The following is a 14,444-nucleotide window of genomic DNA, read 5'->3' as shown; positions in this document are numbered from 1 at the left end:
GACAAGATCAATGTCCAAGAGGACAAGACATATTTTACAGAAGCCAGAGGGAGCTGGGTGCAAATCCTTCAATGAAGCCAAGGATTAGGGTGGACAGTCAGTGAGCTAAGGAGGCAGTGGCTGTGGGACACAGAGTCTTTGCTGAACACGGTTACAACAATAAGGGGTAGATCACTCACTGAAGAGAACTTAAAAGTATTTGGGCAATCACATGCATGTAGAAAGTTCCAGAGCAGATGCCTTTCATGAAAGGAGTTAAAAAAAATTTCATTCAAAGTTCCCTCTATATGAGACTCATGAAAAGTAGTTAAAAGAAGAAAGCCTCACAGACTCCTCCTGCCTCCTGCCCTCAATTTAAAGAGGCAGAGTCTCATGGAGAGTAGTCACAGCCATTTACACACAGAGCAGAAGGCAGGGCCAGCAACCCTTAGAAACTCTGATTGCTGGAGGCAGTGCTGGGTACATAGATGGGAAAAGATGATTCAGGAGGATCATTTTGAGTCTGTCAAAAGGTAACTTTAAAGAAGTTGCTCAGGGTAAAAAAATTGAGAGGGAATGGAAGAGAATTCTGGAAAATGCTGCAATAGCTGTAACTGATATTTTGAAGACAATATTCCAAGAAAGGCTTATAATATCTAGAATTCCCATAAAAGCACCTTGTCTGATTTGACTCTAAGAAAGATCAGAACCTTTGAAATCAGGGTTTTTGTTGGCAACATAATCTCTGTAGATCCATATGCAAGGAGACAGGCATACTGAAGAGGAAGCACCAAGGACAGAAAGGAAAGCACCAGCGTGACCATGGATGGAAAGAAACACAATCAGAAAGAGATCTGACCTGTCAGAGACAGAGTTCCTTTTCCTTAGACCAGAAACAATGCAGCTGTCATGCACTGTGGGGAAGATGTCCCTTTGCATTCCCACATGCCTGGCCTAAGTGAGTAACCATGCTGGGAGACAATAACACTTCCTCCTCATTATGGTGGGGAGAGGAATTGGGCTGACAGAAACTAAAAAAGAAGGGGACAGGGGCATAAATTAAAGAGACCACGGGGCTTGATGTGACCTAGAAAAGGATGTGACTAGAAAACAAGGGCCGAGTGCTGACCTTAGTGCTGGAATAATTCTGAAATGCACTTGGAATGAAGCTGACAACTTCAAGGTTCTTTGTGTCCTTTCCTCTCTCAGGCTATTACACTGAGGTTCTCAGAAAGGACATCTGTTCTCATCTCTAAAATTAAATCAGAGCTCCTAAAGCTGGCTCTAACAGCAAAGCTAGTCATTCATTCTCTCATTTAGACGCATGCTCATGGTGTTAACAGAATAGAATTGAAGGTCCATTAAGGGAAACCTCTGCCCTCCTATCCAAAAAAAAAAAAAAAATACAATATACCTCTGGGTATGAAAACACATGATTGTCATTCATTTCTTTTAAGAGAGAATTTACTGGCCACCAAAAGGACCACGCCTCAGGAAGGCTAGTTCACCTTAAGCCTTGCTGAAGACATGAAAGGAGTAATTCACTCTTTAATGAGATAACGTACATTTCCTTTCCAGAATGCTAGCTCCTTTGCCCAGTGACTTGCAGAGCCTCAGTTGTGAAGCTTTCCAAGACTGCTTATATTTCTGAATTACTTAGAAATGCTTAACTTTTCCTTTCTTCAGCCTATCTCTTTTCTAAGCATGATTTTTCTAACACTTTGGGCTTCGGTTCTTTTCAAAGTCTCCTCTCCCTATCGTGTGGCTACTTTTCAGCCATTTGCCTGACTTTCGTGTTAGCTTAACTCATGTCTTTTTCTGTGTTTCTACTCTCACTTCATTTTCCAGGCAGCTGCCAAGATTTATCGCTAGACTGACCTGAAGTTTTTCTTTTAAACTTAAGCCAAGTTTTATCAGGCTTACACTGAGCCTGTTCTGAAAACATTTTATTAATTAAAATAAAAAGCGCAAGAGGAGACCTTGACTTCCTTTAAATCATACGCTGACCATGAAGAGACTCACCAAAATTTATAATAACACTATGAAGCCCTGCCTGGCCTGGACCTCGGCATCTTCCTGCTTTAGCCCCCACATGTCAGGACTACAGCTATGACAACGTCACTCAGCTTAAGCAATAAGAATTTTTAAAAATCCATTAGTTAACTAGTTTACTATGCAGTTGAAATCAAGATACCTAGAATTGAAAAGATATAGACAGGAAGATAGAAAATTATAGATATTTAGATGTTAGATATAGGAAGATAGGTGATAGACAGATTATGGATAGATCGATGATAGATAGATAATAGATAGATGATAGATAGAGAGAGAGAGATGCTAGATAGATGATAGATAATAGATAGAAGATAGATAGATGCTGGATAGATAAATACATAGATAGATAGATAGATAGATAGATAGATAGATAGATAGATAGATAGATAGATGGATGGATGGATGGATGGATGGATGGATGGATGGATGGATGGATGGATGGATAGATAGATAGATAGATAGATAGATAGATAGATAGATAGATAGATAGATAGATGAAAGATGAAAGATATAGGTAGACTGTGATTTATGTAATAGAGGCACTTATAAACTTCTTTATAATTATATAAATTATAATTTGGATGTCAAAAATTATTAAAAAGAATCTACTATTCTGGAATTTCACCAGAAAAACTGTTTTTCTGTATGGTAATATGTTCAAAATTTAAATTAATGTTTTCTTGAAATATAAAAGATTTTACTTTTTTCCTTTTATTTTAATAGTAGATTTATTTTGGATTGCTTACAGGCTTCAGGAACTTCCGTGATATTTCCAAAATGGCTGTATTAGTTTGCATTCCAAACATCAACAAGGCCAACAATTTTCTTTACCTTCTGAACAACATTTATCATCTGTCCCTTTTAGTCCTTTTTTATAATAGCCATATTAACGGGCAAAAGAGGATAGCTCATTATGGATTTAATTTGCATTTTCCAAATGATTAGCAAGACTTAGTCTTTTTCCTAGACCTTTTGACTGTTTTTCTCTTGCCTGTTGAGAAAATTCTGTTTTTATGCTCTTAGAAATTGAGCTATTTGTTTTATTGGCAAGTTCTTCACATATTTGGATGTTAACCCTTCACCAAATGCATAGTTATCAAATATTTTCTTGTATTCTATATGTCTCCTCTTCCTATGAGGGATTTCCCTTGTTATACAGAAACTTTTAGTTTATTAAAAATAAAATTTTTATATGATCCTGCCTGTATATATTCAAATTAGTTGCAGGCAGCATATCAAGGAGATATCTACACAACTATGTTCACTGAAGCAGTGTTCACAATAAGATTCCTTATATTGGTTAAAAAAAATAAGGAGTCAGCCTAGGTGTGTATCAGGAGATGAACATGTGAACAAAATGCACAAACAAAATAAAACATCCCATGCACTCTGGGATATTCTTCTACCTTATAAAAGAAAGAAATTCTGGAATTTGCAGCCACAAAGGTGAAAAGGAGCAATGTGCTTAGCAAAATAAGTCAGACAGAGAACGGTAAATATTTATTCTTCACTGATATTATTTGTATTTGTAAATGTGTGCTTATACTCATGTTTATCCTCCTGTATGCAGAATATGAAGATTAAAATCCATGAAGGTAAAGTAGAATGGTAACTGCCAGAATCTGGTGTGAACAAAGATAAGGGGATCAGAGGGATCTGGTCAAAAAAGACAAAAGGGTGAGAAGCCGTTCCTACCATAGACTAGAGCTGCTCTAATTTTAACAATAACAGATTCAAAGCAACTGGGAGAGCACATTTCCCGGTCCAACAACAGAAAATGCAGACAATTAAAAGGCATTCTAATTATCTTGTAGCAATAATTCTACATTTTGCATATATAACAAGATATCACATTGCACCTATAAATGTGTCTAACAATAATTTGTTACTAAAAATAATAAGTAAAATTTAATGTTTTATTAAGATTTCCATATTTGAGAAATGTAACTAGTATGCATCCGTATACTATGCCTTCAGTGTCCTTATATAGAAACACAGATTACATTTTACATTTAAGTGTTTAACTACATCCTCTAAAGAATCATCTATGTGTCTATAACAGAAATATATTCTCAGGTGAATAAACCAAGAGCAGGATTTCACATCATGCCATGTATCACATGTTGCTCACAACAATATTCATGGCCCTTGCCAGAACATCTAATAAGACTCATTTCTCTATCTTCTTAGACATAAGTCAGACAATGAGTGTAAGGCACATTGTACAGCAAGAATCGGCCTTTGTTTTTCCTCAGGAAGGGGTTTGCTCAGCAAATTTTGCAAAAGAACTTGAAGGAAAATACCACACAAGGATAGAAAAGTTTGTTCTTACAGGACATAAGTTATTAACAAATCCTCAGTACCAAGAATGAGATTTCTATAGGTGAGATGTTGGTCAGGGAGACCTCAGAGACTCCCAAGCCAAATAAGCTCTTGCTATTCTTCTTAGTTGCCAATAGAACTAGGTGGTAAAGCTTTATGGAAGAAGACAATGCAGACCAGTTGTTTGATATATAGAAATAAGACTGGAACTGAGCTGGAAACTTCCTCCCTGTTGGCTCCTTTTCATAGTACTCGAATGTGTTGTTTAGGCTGCTGAGAGAAAAAAGGCAGTAATAATCTTATTGAACTGTGAAACTGTGAATTATTAAACCAGCCTACAAGGTAAGATTGTCCACTTTTGCAATAATGACACTACTATTAGAGTACCCACTCTCTGATTGAATTTAAGGTTCACTCCACTGAAAGAGGTAACCATAGCTATTTCCGTAATTCTGGTCAAAACTCAATAGTGTGAGGGGTTATAGGCCCTAGCAGAGGAGTGATTGCTGTTGTTTAATGAAATCTATGCAATATCAAGCTGTCTTCTAATATTTATGTTTATATCCATAGATTGATGTTATTTACATTCTTAATCAAAGAAGCCTCTTTTTCAGTGAAAGTAGCTAAGGCAAGACTCATAACTGCTTAAAGTGCTGAGAAACAGAAGATAAGTACTTTGTAACTAAGGTATTTATAGTATTCACTCTAAGGTTCAAGCATAGTTGCATAAGCGGGGGAAGGGAACATAAGGGCCAGAAGATATGGAGAATTGTAAAACACCATTTTACAAGCAATACAAATCCATTGAAATCATGAGCTCACAACAACTTCAGATGACTACACTAATCCTGCATCAAAATGGGCCTATCAACAGGTATGCATGATCTTTAGTGATACAGGATCTTTAGTGACCAACACTCCTCACTTCGAAACTATTAGCTACTCACAATGTTTAGAAGGCCATTCATGAGCCAAATCACATCTTTTAAACAATTCAATAATAGTTGTTTCTGCATTGGTTCCTATGACATCTCCAGCTACAGGCTTTCATCTTATCTTTTAGTGACAAGTGTGAGCTCCTTCCTATGGAGTGAACTTCATATATTACAGGAAAGTGGTTGGTTGCACCCCAAGTAGTCAGCCACTATTGCAGTAGTGAGCACCTTATCTCTGGAATGCTTGCAACATAGCACACAGTGTCCATGCTGATCAGGACATGGGAGTGACAGTTTTCTTCTACTTGCAGCATAGTATCTTCCAGAGCTACAAAAGTCAGCACAGAAGAGTCAGTTCATTACAAAAGCATGCTACTCCAGCAGATGTGCCCAACAATGTCAACTCCAAAATGCATGTTTGAAAACTGTGTGATAATGTTACATGAATAAATAAATAAGGATCATCCTGATAGACTATGGCTCAGTTAGTAAAGATATTTCCTAAGCAGGCCTGAGAACTTGAGTTTGACACCTGGAATTCAGGGTAGACAGAGCAAAAATGACTCTTAAAAGTTTCCTTTGACATCTTCACTCATGCCTTGGTATGCATATCCACAGGTGTGCTCACACATAAGGAGAAACATGCATGCATAGTAATGTAATAATAAGCAAATAAAAAGTCACAACACAATCTCACAATGCTTATACAAGCTTACAGATTTGTGTTGGATTTTATTTAGTTTTCCTGAAATGCCTGAATCCTGTGGACCTCAGATTGGATATACCTGACAAAGGAGATATACACCCTGTAATTATACCCAAGGGTGTTCTACTCTCAGATAGCTCAAAGTTTTATGTATGTCTCATCACCCATCTCAAAGAACTTGAAACCATTATATCAAAGAGGCACATAAATAGGAAAAGGTAGCCATAAAGAAATTGACTAAAGAGATGTTCTACTCTCAGATGGAGCTTAGCCTCAGTTGTATGGGTCATCACTCATCGAGGGGGTCACTCAACCCTTGCTCCCCAACTGGTTCTCTGTTTCTAGCTGCATCCAATTAGGTGTCAATTGTCTTGTGCAACTTCCTAAGGAGACACAAACAAATTTCTACTCACTGTAGGTAAGACACTGACAAGAGAAGGAAGAAACAACCCCACATCAAGGATAGCTTAACAAATCAGTTTACCAGGGTTACTTTCTGAAGCATAGACTGGTGTAGTAGGTCCTTCTCTCTATGTGTTGCTTTCATTGGTTTAATAAAGAAACTACCTTGGCCTTTCAATAGGGCAGAGCTTAGGTGGGCGGAGTAGACAGAACAGAATGCTGGGAAGAAGGGCAGAGTGGCAAATGCCATGAATCTCCTACCCGAGATGGATGTAGGTTAGAATCTTGCCGGTAAGTCACAATCACATGGTGGTACACAGATTTAATAGAAATGGGTTAATCAAGATGTGAGAGTTAGCCAACCAGAGGCTAGAGCTAATGGGCCAGGCAGTGATTTGATTAATACAATTTCTGTGTGATTATTTCAGGTGTGAGATAGCTGGGAGGCCAGGACAAACAAGGGGCCCTGCTCTCAACAACAATAGACAATTCAAAGAAAGTTATGTAATGGAGAAGCCCACTGCAGCATAGGTGAAAACTCATGAACACAACATCTCTGGTGGTCTCATCCCAGAGTATTGGCAGCTTCATGAAGAAAGTCTTATCCTTTTAGCAATCATCACTGCCTATATTACCTTAGGAATATGCCTTACACATATTGTAAGGTTTCAAGTCACCAGAGCTGGTAAATTGTTTGAAGTGATAAATGGCAGAAGTCCCTTTGTTTCCTTCTAGGAAGAAATGTGTTAATTCAGAGGAAATAGCTACACAGTGCCAACAAAATTAAGCATTTTACCTAATATCAGTGATTAGGAAGATAGATTTTATGCAACACTTGCTGAAGTTTCTGTATCAAAGTTTTGTTTTTGGGTTATTTGTTGGTTCTACTGGCCAGGGTCTTTTCTACTTATGTGTTTGGAATATCAATATTTGTAGCAGTTTCTTTACTTATTGTCTATCAGTTCATCTCATCTTTTTACATACCTCATCTTTATCTGATTTTGTCCTTCTCAGTGGCTTCTTTTCCTCCTTTAATGTCTTTAGATAGGGAAGTCACTACTTTTGATACTCTATATTGTAGGGAGCCACCTGGAGGCACAGGTGGTCCTGCAGTTTGGAGGTATACAAGTCCATACCTGGCTTAGCCACGTGGGGCTGAGAACCCTTGCCTGCACATGCGCAGACTAGCAGAATGGCATCAACCAATCAGGACAGCATTCAAGCCTCTCCACCGTTTAAAAGCAGCTGCCTCTGGGCTCTGCTTCCTCTCTCTAAGCTTTCTCTTGTCCCTGCACTCTCTCTTTCCTTCCCCCAATTTTCCTCAATCAAGTGCTCCGAATAAAGACGTGATCAGGGAAGGAATTCTCGTTTTTCGTGGCGTTTATTCCTGCTGGTCAGGAAGAGCGCCGCAACTGGTGCTGAAAGACCGGGAAGAAAAAGTGGAAATCAGACACTGGATTCTCAGAGAGCTGAGATATTTCAGAACCCTGGACACGTGGAGCGGTGAGTGACGTCAGTTAAATCCTCCAGAAAGGGGAGGAAAAAGAATGGAAAGAATATAGGCCTAAGAAAAGAAAATAGAAAGAATCAAAGTTAAGGTATCTGAAAGAAGGTAGAAAAAGCAACGGGGAAGAAAAATCCCTTAAGTTCAGTGCAGGAGGAGTTTGAAAAAACAGCAGCAAAAAAAAAGTAAGGTAACTAAAGGCGGGACTATGAGGACGATGGGGTACGGGAGAGCGCGGCTTCCGCCCCCTCTCTGTCCACCTGCGTATTCGCTAATAGAGACTGGGGGCAACAGTCTCATAGGGAGGCAGGCTTGATCGTGTTTGACGACTGCCTTCCCTGTTCTTAAAGAGCCACAGAGTTTTTGAGGTGATTCTCGCCTAATTTTGATGGGAGAGCTCTATGCCTGGCTCTCATATGTATGTTTGAAATACTGGGCAACCGTTGCAGCGGCTAACTGACACGGAAGTGGGCCAGGCGCGGTGGCGCACGCCCGTAATCCCAGCTACTCAGGAGGGAGATGCAGAACTGCACCGGAGAGTGCTAACTCATCCGGGAGGCGTGGCCATGCTAACCGGATGCTGGCGCGAGTTTGCTGAAGTCCGCAGAGGCGTACGAAAAGCCAGATCGTTGTGGCGACATGGGCGGGCTAAAGTCCGAATGACATCAGAGGCTATGTGTCCCGGCCTTTGGCGGGGCTGTAGCTTTCGGAGGACTTTTTCTGCACCTGAGCAAATTTGCCCTGACTGAGGCGGAAGCTGCGGGGTTAGCAGCGGCGCCGTAGAAGGCAGAGAGGGGCTGAGCTCTGAGCACGGGCTCTGTGAAAAGCCGCGTTTCCATAGCAACATGGGCGGGCTCATTCAGGGTGCACAGATCGCCCGCGGAAACACGCACGGCCCGGGGCGGGGCCATGCGGAGCGCGCCACAGTGGGCTGTGCCTCAGAGGTGGAGCTGTCGCAGCCGCCACCGTCTGCTGCTGCTGCCGCCGCTCACAGCCAAGGTCGCCAAAAATTCAGTCAGATAAAAACATTTGTCGCCAAAAATTCACAGTTAGATAAAAACATTTATCCCCCAAAAATTCACATCGTCCCTTCTTCAGCAGGAAGCAGTCAGATCGATTGCCGACGTCCATTTTCCCTCAAAGTCTTCAGGCAAAGCTGGTCGTAATTATCATAATAAAAGCGCGTCAACCTGGTTACCCTTATCCTAGGTAACAAAGGTGGACCTATTGCCTCAGGCAACGGGTGAAATAAACAATACTAGACCTAGAGGTTTTTTCCATCTGAATGGGCCTGGAGAGATGGCTCAGAGGTTAAGAACACTGCCTGCTCTTCCTGAGGTTGCAAGTTCAATTCCCAGTGACAACTGTTTGGTTTTAGACAAAAGAGGGGGACTAGCAGTGACAGCTTCCCCCAGAGAAAGGATTTCTCTTACATTCTTTACACTTAATTTTTAATTCAAAATTTTGCTGGAAAAACAGCAACAGACAGACATGCTCTGTTTGAAAGCAATTCCATCTAATTCTAAGGCCTGGTTTAATGGCACAGGCAAACAAGATTTGCTCTTTGAAACAGAGCCATACAGATCTCTAAGTTCAAAACCAGCCTACTTCCAGTACTGATTGTGCTGAATTTTTACACTGAGATTTTTAATACTCTTAAATGTTAATTTGGGAGGAGAGTTTTGTTTATGTTTTTCTAGGAATGCTGACATACATCTGGATGCCAGCGAGACTGACAAGAGAAATAAAGAAGAACGATGACCCAGTGGATGCTGAGTGTCCTGCTGTGGAAGATTCATGCGGAGACAGCAGAGATGACCCTCTGGGCGGTGTCAAGAGCAGCTGTTTCACACCATTGACTTGAGCAGCACCCTGTGCAACCTCTTATCTCTTAACAATTTTCTGACTGATTCTACTTTGCCTTTTCCTTCCTTAGGGATGGGTGGAAACAGAGATATTCTTGGCATGCTGTGTCTAGGTGGAAGTGCTGTATGTCTTTGATTGGTGTGCTACATGCTAGCCCAAGTGAGGAGGGACAAGGTCTTTGTGGCACAGGCCTTGGCAGCCTTGGAATGTGTATCCTCACCCCAAGTTTGGCTCTCAGCCTTAAAGAGCTCATAGGCAATTAGCCATGCATAGCCTTAGCACCCTCTAGGGACCAGATAGTCCCACAGGCACAGAGGAAGGTATGCATTGGCGGAGGGTGTGTCTTGTTTTTCTTTTCTTTAATCAGTCCACACATCATGAGGTGGGGACCAGATTGGAAAATAGTTTTGCCTTATTGCTCTTAGTAACAATAGAAGGGGGAGCTGTAGGGAGCCACCTGGAGGCACAGGTGGTCCTGCAGTTTGGAGGTATACAAGTCCATACCTGGCTTAGCCACGTGGGGCTGAGAACCCTTGCCTGTACATGCGCAGACTAGCAGAATGGCATCAACCAATCAGGACAGCATTCAAGCCTCTCCACCGTTTAAAAGCAGCTGCCTCTGGGCTCTGCTTCCTCTCTCTAAGCTTTCTCTTGTCCCTGCACTCTCTCTTCCCTTCCCCCAATTTTTCTCAATCAAGTGCTCCGAATAAAGACGTGATCAGGGAAGGAATTCTCATTTTTCGTGGCATTTATTCCTGCTGGTCAGGAAGCGCGCCGCACTATATATTGTTTCTATATTAGTTCTTTTGTTCTCCGTCTGTTGAATGACAACACTTGTTGTCAATGAACTCTAATACTCATTGCTTCTACTGTCCAGAGATCCATCCTTAGGCATATTCTGCCAATCTACTCTGGTGTCCTACTGAGTGATAGTGTCTTCTCAATTGTGATGAAAATGTAGATAATTAATAACTTCCATCTGAGATCACATTCCAGAGTTCCTGACCACTTTATCTTAAGTTAAAGCACAGCATATACATTAAAAGAATGTATAATTCTTTCATATAAAGATACATGTATATTAGAGTTTTATTAAATTTCATTTAAAAGAGTATAAAATAGATGCACTTTGAAAACTGCATTCACGTAGCCACCAATGTTATTAGGGCCTAGAAAAAGCTTACATACTTACCCTCTTTTTATAGAAAAACATTATTTTGCTTTTTATAACCACAGATTGAAAAACATTATGCAGACTGAGAATGTTGTAGTTTATATTTAAGAATAGATATATATGTACGTTTGTACATATGTACATATGTATATAGATCATGGTTTTGAAAGCCAGCAAAGGGGGGGAGGTACATGAGAGAGTTTTGAGGGAGTAAAATTTTTTTAAAAGTTTAAATTGTTGAATTGCATTTAAATATTTTTAGGAGCCAGTATCTGTGTCATAATATAGTACTTTTTAAAATATGTATTATTACAAATAAGATCATGGATTATACTGCCTAATGAATTTCTTTTCTTTTGACTTTTGCATGTTTTACTGCTTGAGAATATTTCTCTAACACATATAAGTGAAATTTTTCCACTCTCCACTGTTTTCTATAAACACATACTTAAACTGATAATTTTTCAAAATTGTTTGATGAAATGTCTGGGTCTTGACTCTTCCCATTTGCATTTTATCATCTTTGATTATAAAACAAAATGGACTAAAAGCTACAGAGAAGCTAATATAGTAAATATTATTTTCTTTTTCTTCTCAAATAATCATCTCCAGTGTTTACTTAATTATCAGCATTAAATTGTCTTTCATTTTTTCTATTTACAATTTTATTTTACTGTATTAAGATATGCTCTTCTCCTTCATTTTGGGTTTTGATAATTTAGGGGTTTTTAAAAATACTCTTCTTAACCCAGATTTTAAGAAGTAAAAGTTTATCTATACTGTGAAAAAAAACCAAATTGGGCTTTGTAAGCATTTTATGCTATTTTCTATTTCAATAATTCCTGAATTATTTAGATAATTAATCATCTGTCAACTTTACTAGATCTGAAATCTACTAAAAGGCAAGCAACTTATCTTTCTCTAAGACAATAACAAATTCCATGAGAGATATTTATGATCAGATTGTTTAAAATGGAAAGGCCATCTCTAAATGCAGTCAGCATCTTTCAGTGGCAACCAAATATAAAAAGAGATGAAAAAAGAAGCTTGGCATTTTGCCTACTGGCCCCTACTCTCAAGGGCAAGTTCATTGATCAGCCTGCCTCTGCCTCCTGAGTGCTGGGATTAAAGGTGTATGCCACCACTGCCCAGCATCCTCCAGGTCTTTAATGTCAACTACTTTCACAGACTCTTCACTGTGAGATAGCCATTGTTCAACTACCCAGATCAAACAATTTAAGCGAATTTAATAAACTCCCTTTTTATTTGCAATATTTGTTTTGACTCTTTTACTCTATAGAACCTGAGTAATAAAGATTGGGGTACTGAGAATGGAGCCATTGCTGTGACAAAACTTACTGTGTTGCTTTAAGCCTTTGGAATTCTTTGGAATGAGGATTTGTAGAACCTTGGAAGGAAAAAACCATTTGGTGCTCTAGGGGGATTCTAATGGGACATTCAGGTGAGACATTAGAAGATATAAGTACTGGAAAAAGAAACCTCCAATAGAGACCCACTTTGTGAAGTTTTAGTAGGAACATGGACTCTATCAAGTGCTAGGCTAGAAGCTAGTCATATGATATTTTAGCCAAAAAAAAATAATAAAAGTTTCATTCTGTCCATGTCTTCAAGCACCTGACTGAGGTTCAGTGTAAAAATAATGGGCTTACTCTTTTGGAAAAAGAAATATCAAGGAAAGATGACATTCAGTCTTCCTCTGAAGAAGCAACTATTATTAAAAGAAAATTGTAGAGAAACCTCCCATGTTGAATTGGCACAGTAGGAAAGTATTTTCTCAGAGCCAGAAGACGGGTGATTCAGCTACAGTTCAAAGGAGTCAGGCTGTATCATGAGTTTGTAACACAATTTGACAAAGTATTCAGCATCATACATATGGAAGATTTATGAGGTCATGGAGAGCAGTTGAGGCCATGCAGTATATAAGAGTATAAGCGGCCTTGACTTTAAACTGTGAAGCCGTAGATTCAGTTGCCTTGGGGACCACAATGTACTAGAAATTCCAAGATGTATTTAAAAAGGAAAGTGAAGATATGGAGTATATCTGGCCCAAATAAGAGAATCTATGTGTGCTAATGTGTTGGAGCATTAATGATGGGCTCTCATTAATCCAAAAATTTTGTACCATAACACCAAGATGACAGACATGTGTAACAGGAGTAGCGGGCCTGCTTTTGGTCCCGGCCGCCCTGCTAGTTTATACCTGAAATAAACAAACAGACTATATTAATTAAAACACTGCTTGGTCCATTATCTCTAGCTTCTTATTGGCTAACTCCCACATCTTAATTTAGCCCATTTCTATTAACTCTGTATTCACCATGAGGTCGTGGCTTACTGGGAAAGATTCAACATGTCTGACCTGGCAGCTCCATGGCAGCTCTCTCTCTCTCTGGTTTCTTCCTCCCAGAATTCAGTTCTGTCTCCCCACCTACCTAAGTTCTGCCCTATCACCAGGCCCAAAGCAGTTTCTTTATTAACCAATGAAAGCAACACAAATACAGAAGGACCTCCTACACCAGACATGGAACTGCATGCTTTATTATTTGACTTGCAAGGCCTTATTCTTGACTTTGGGGTATAAATGTTTATTCTGTGTCATAAATGTTACAAGTACATAATTTAATTTCTGTTTAAAAGGATTCCATAGCTTAGATACTTTGGACTTTTAAAATAGAATTTTTAGAGATTATTCACTTTTAAAATTGAACTGTACCTTATGATACAAAATAAACTTGGACCATTGGAGACAGTGGGTGAAAGGTGATGGCTTAAAGTGATAATGTCCTATTTCTTCAAAACAGCACATTTATTTTAGTCATGTTTAGGTATATATTTCAATTTCCTTGTTTTGCTTTTTCCCCATTAGTGTTTTTCCTTCTACCTCTCTTGCCCTGTCTTTTTTGGATGAGTTAGAATTTCTAATGCTCAAAATTAACAGTCATCTAAAGATGTTGTATAAATATGTGTGTACATATTGCTCTTTTTTTACATTAAATTTAAATGATCCATTGCTTTTCATAATATTTCTAGAGTCAATATTATGCTTCTGTATGTAATGTATTATATCAAAATTTATGCTTTTACCTCCATATTTACTTGTACAGTGTTTTGTTTAGTTGACACATTTCCTAAGTACCACTTGTGCCCAAAACCTGAGTTTCTGAGACTGTCATAGTGAACAGGCCAGACATTCTGATATCAAAAAAAAAGGTTTTCTTTCTTGGGTTCATCCCTCCCATTGAGAAAGTGTTCAATTTTGATTACTCTAGCTCATAAGAGCTCCAAAGGTTCTACATGTCTTTATCTGCTCAATTCTCCTTAATTATGTCCTTTGCTATGTATTGACCAGATAAAGCAAACATCTTCACATTTGCTCTTTGAGCCTTTAACAACTCTTCTCTTTTCACAAATACAATGTTCTCTAAAATACAAACCTGCAAGAAAAGACGTGTCCTCTGTTACTCTAGTGGCATGACAGTT

The sequence above is a fragment of the Myodes glareolus genome, chromosome 8 (assembly GCF_982192425.1).
Source record: "Myodes glareolus chromosome 8, mMyoGla1.1, whole genome shotgun sequence".
NCBI lineage: Eukaryota > Metazoa > Chordata > Mammalia > Rodentia > Cricetidae > Myodes > Myodes glareolus.
This window is presented reverse-complemented; position numbering follows the sequence as displayed.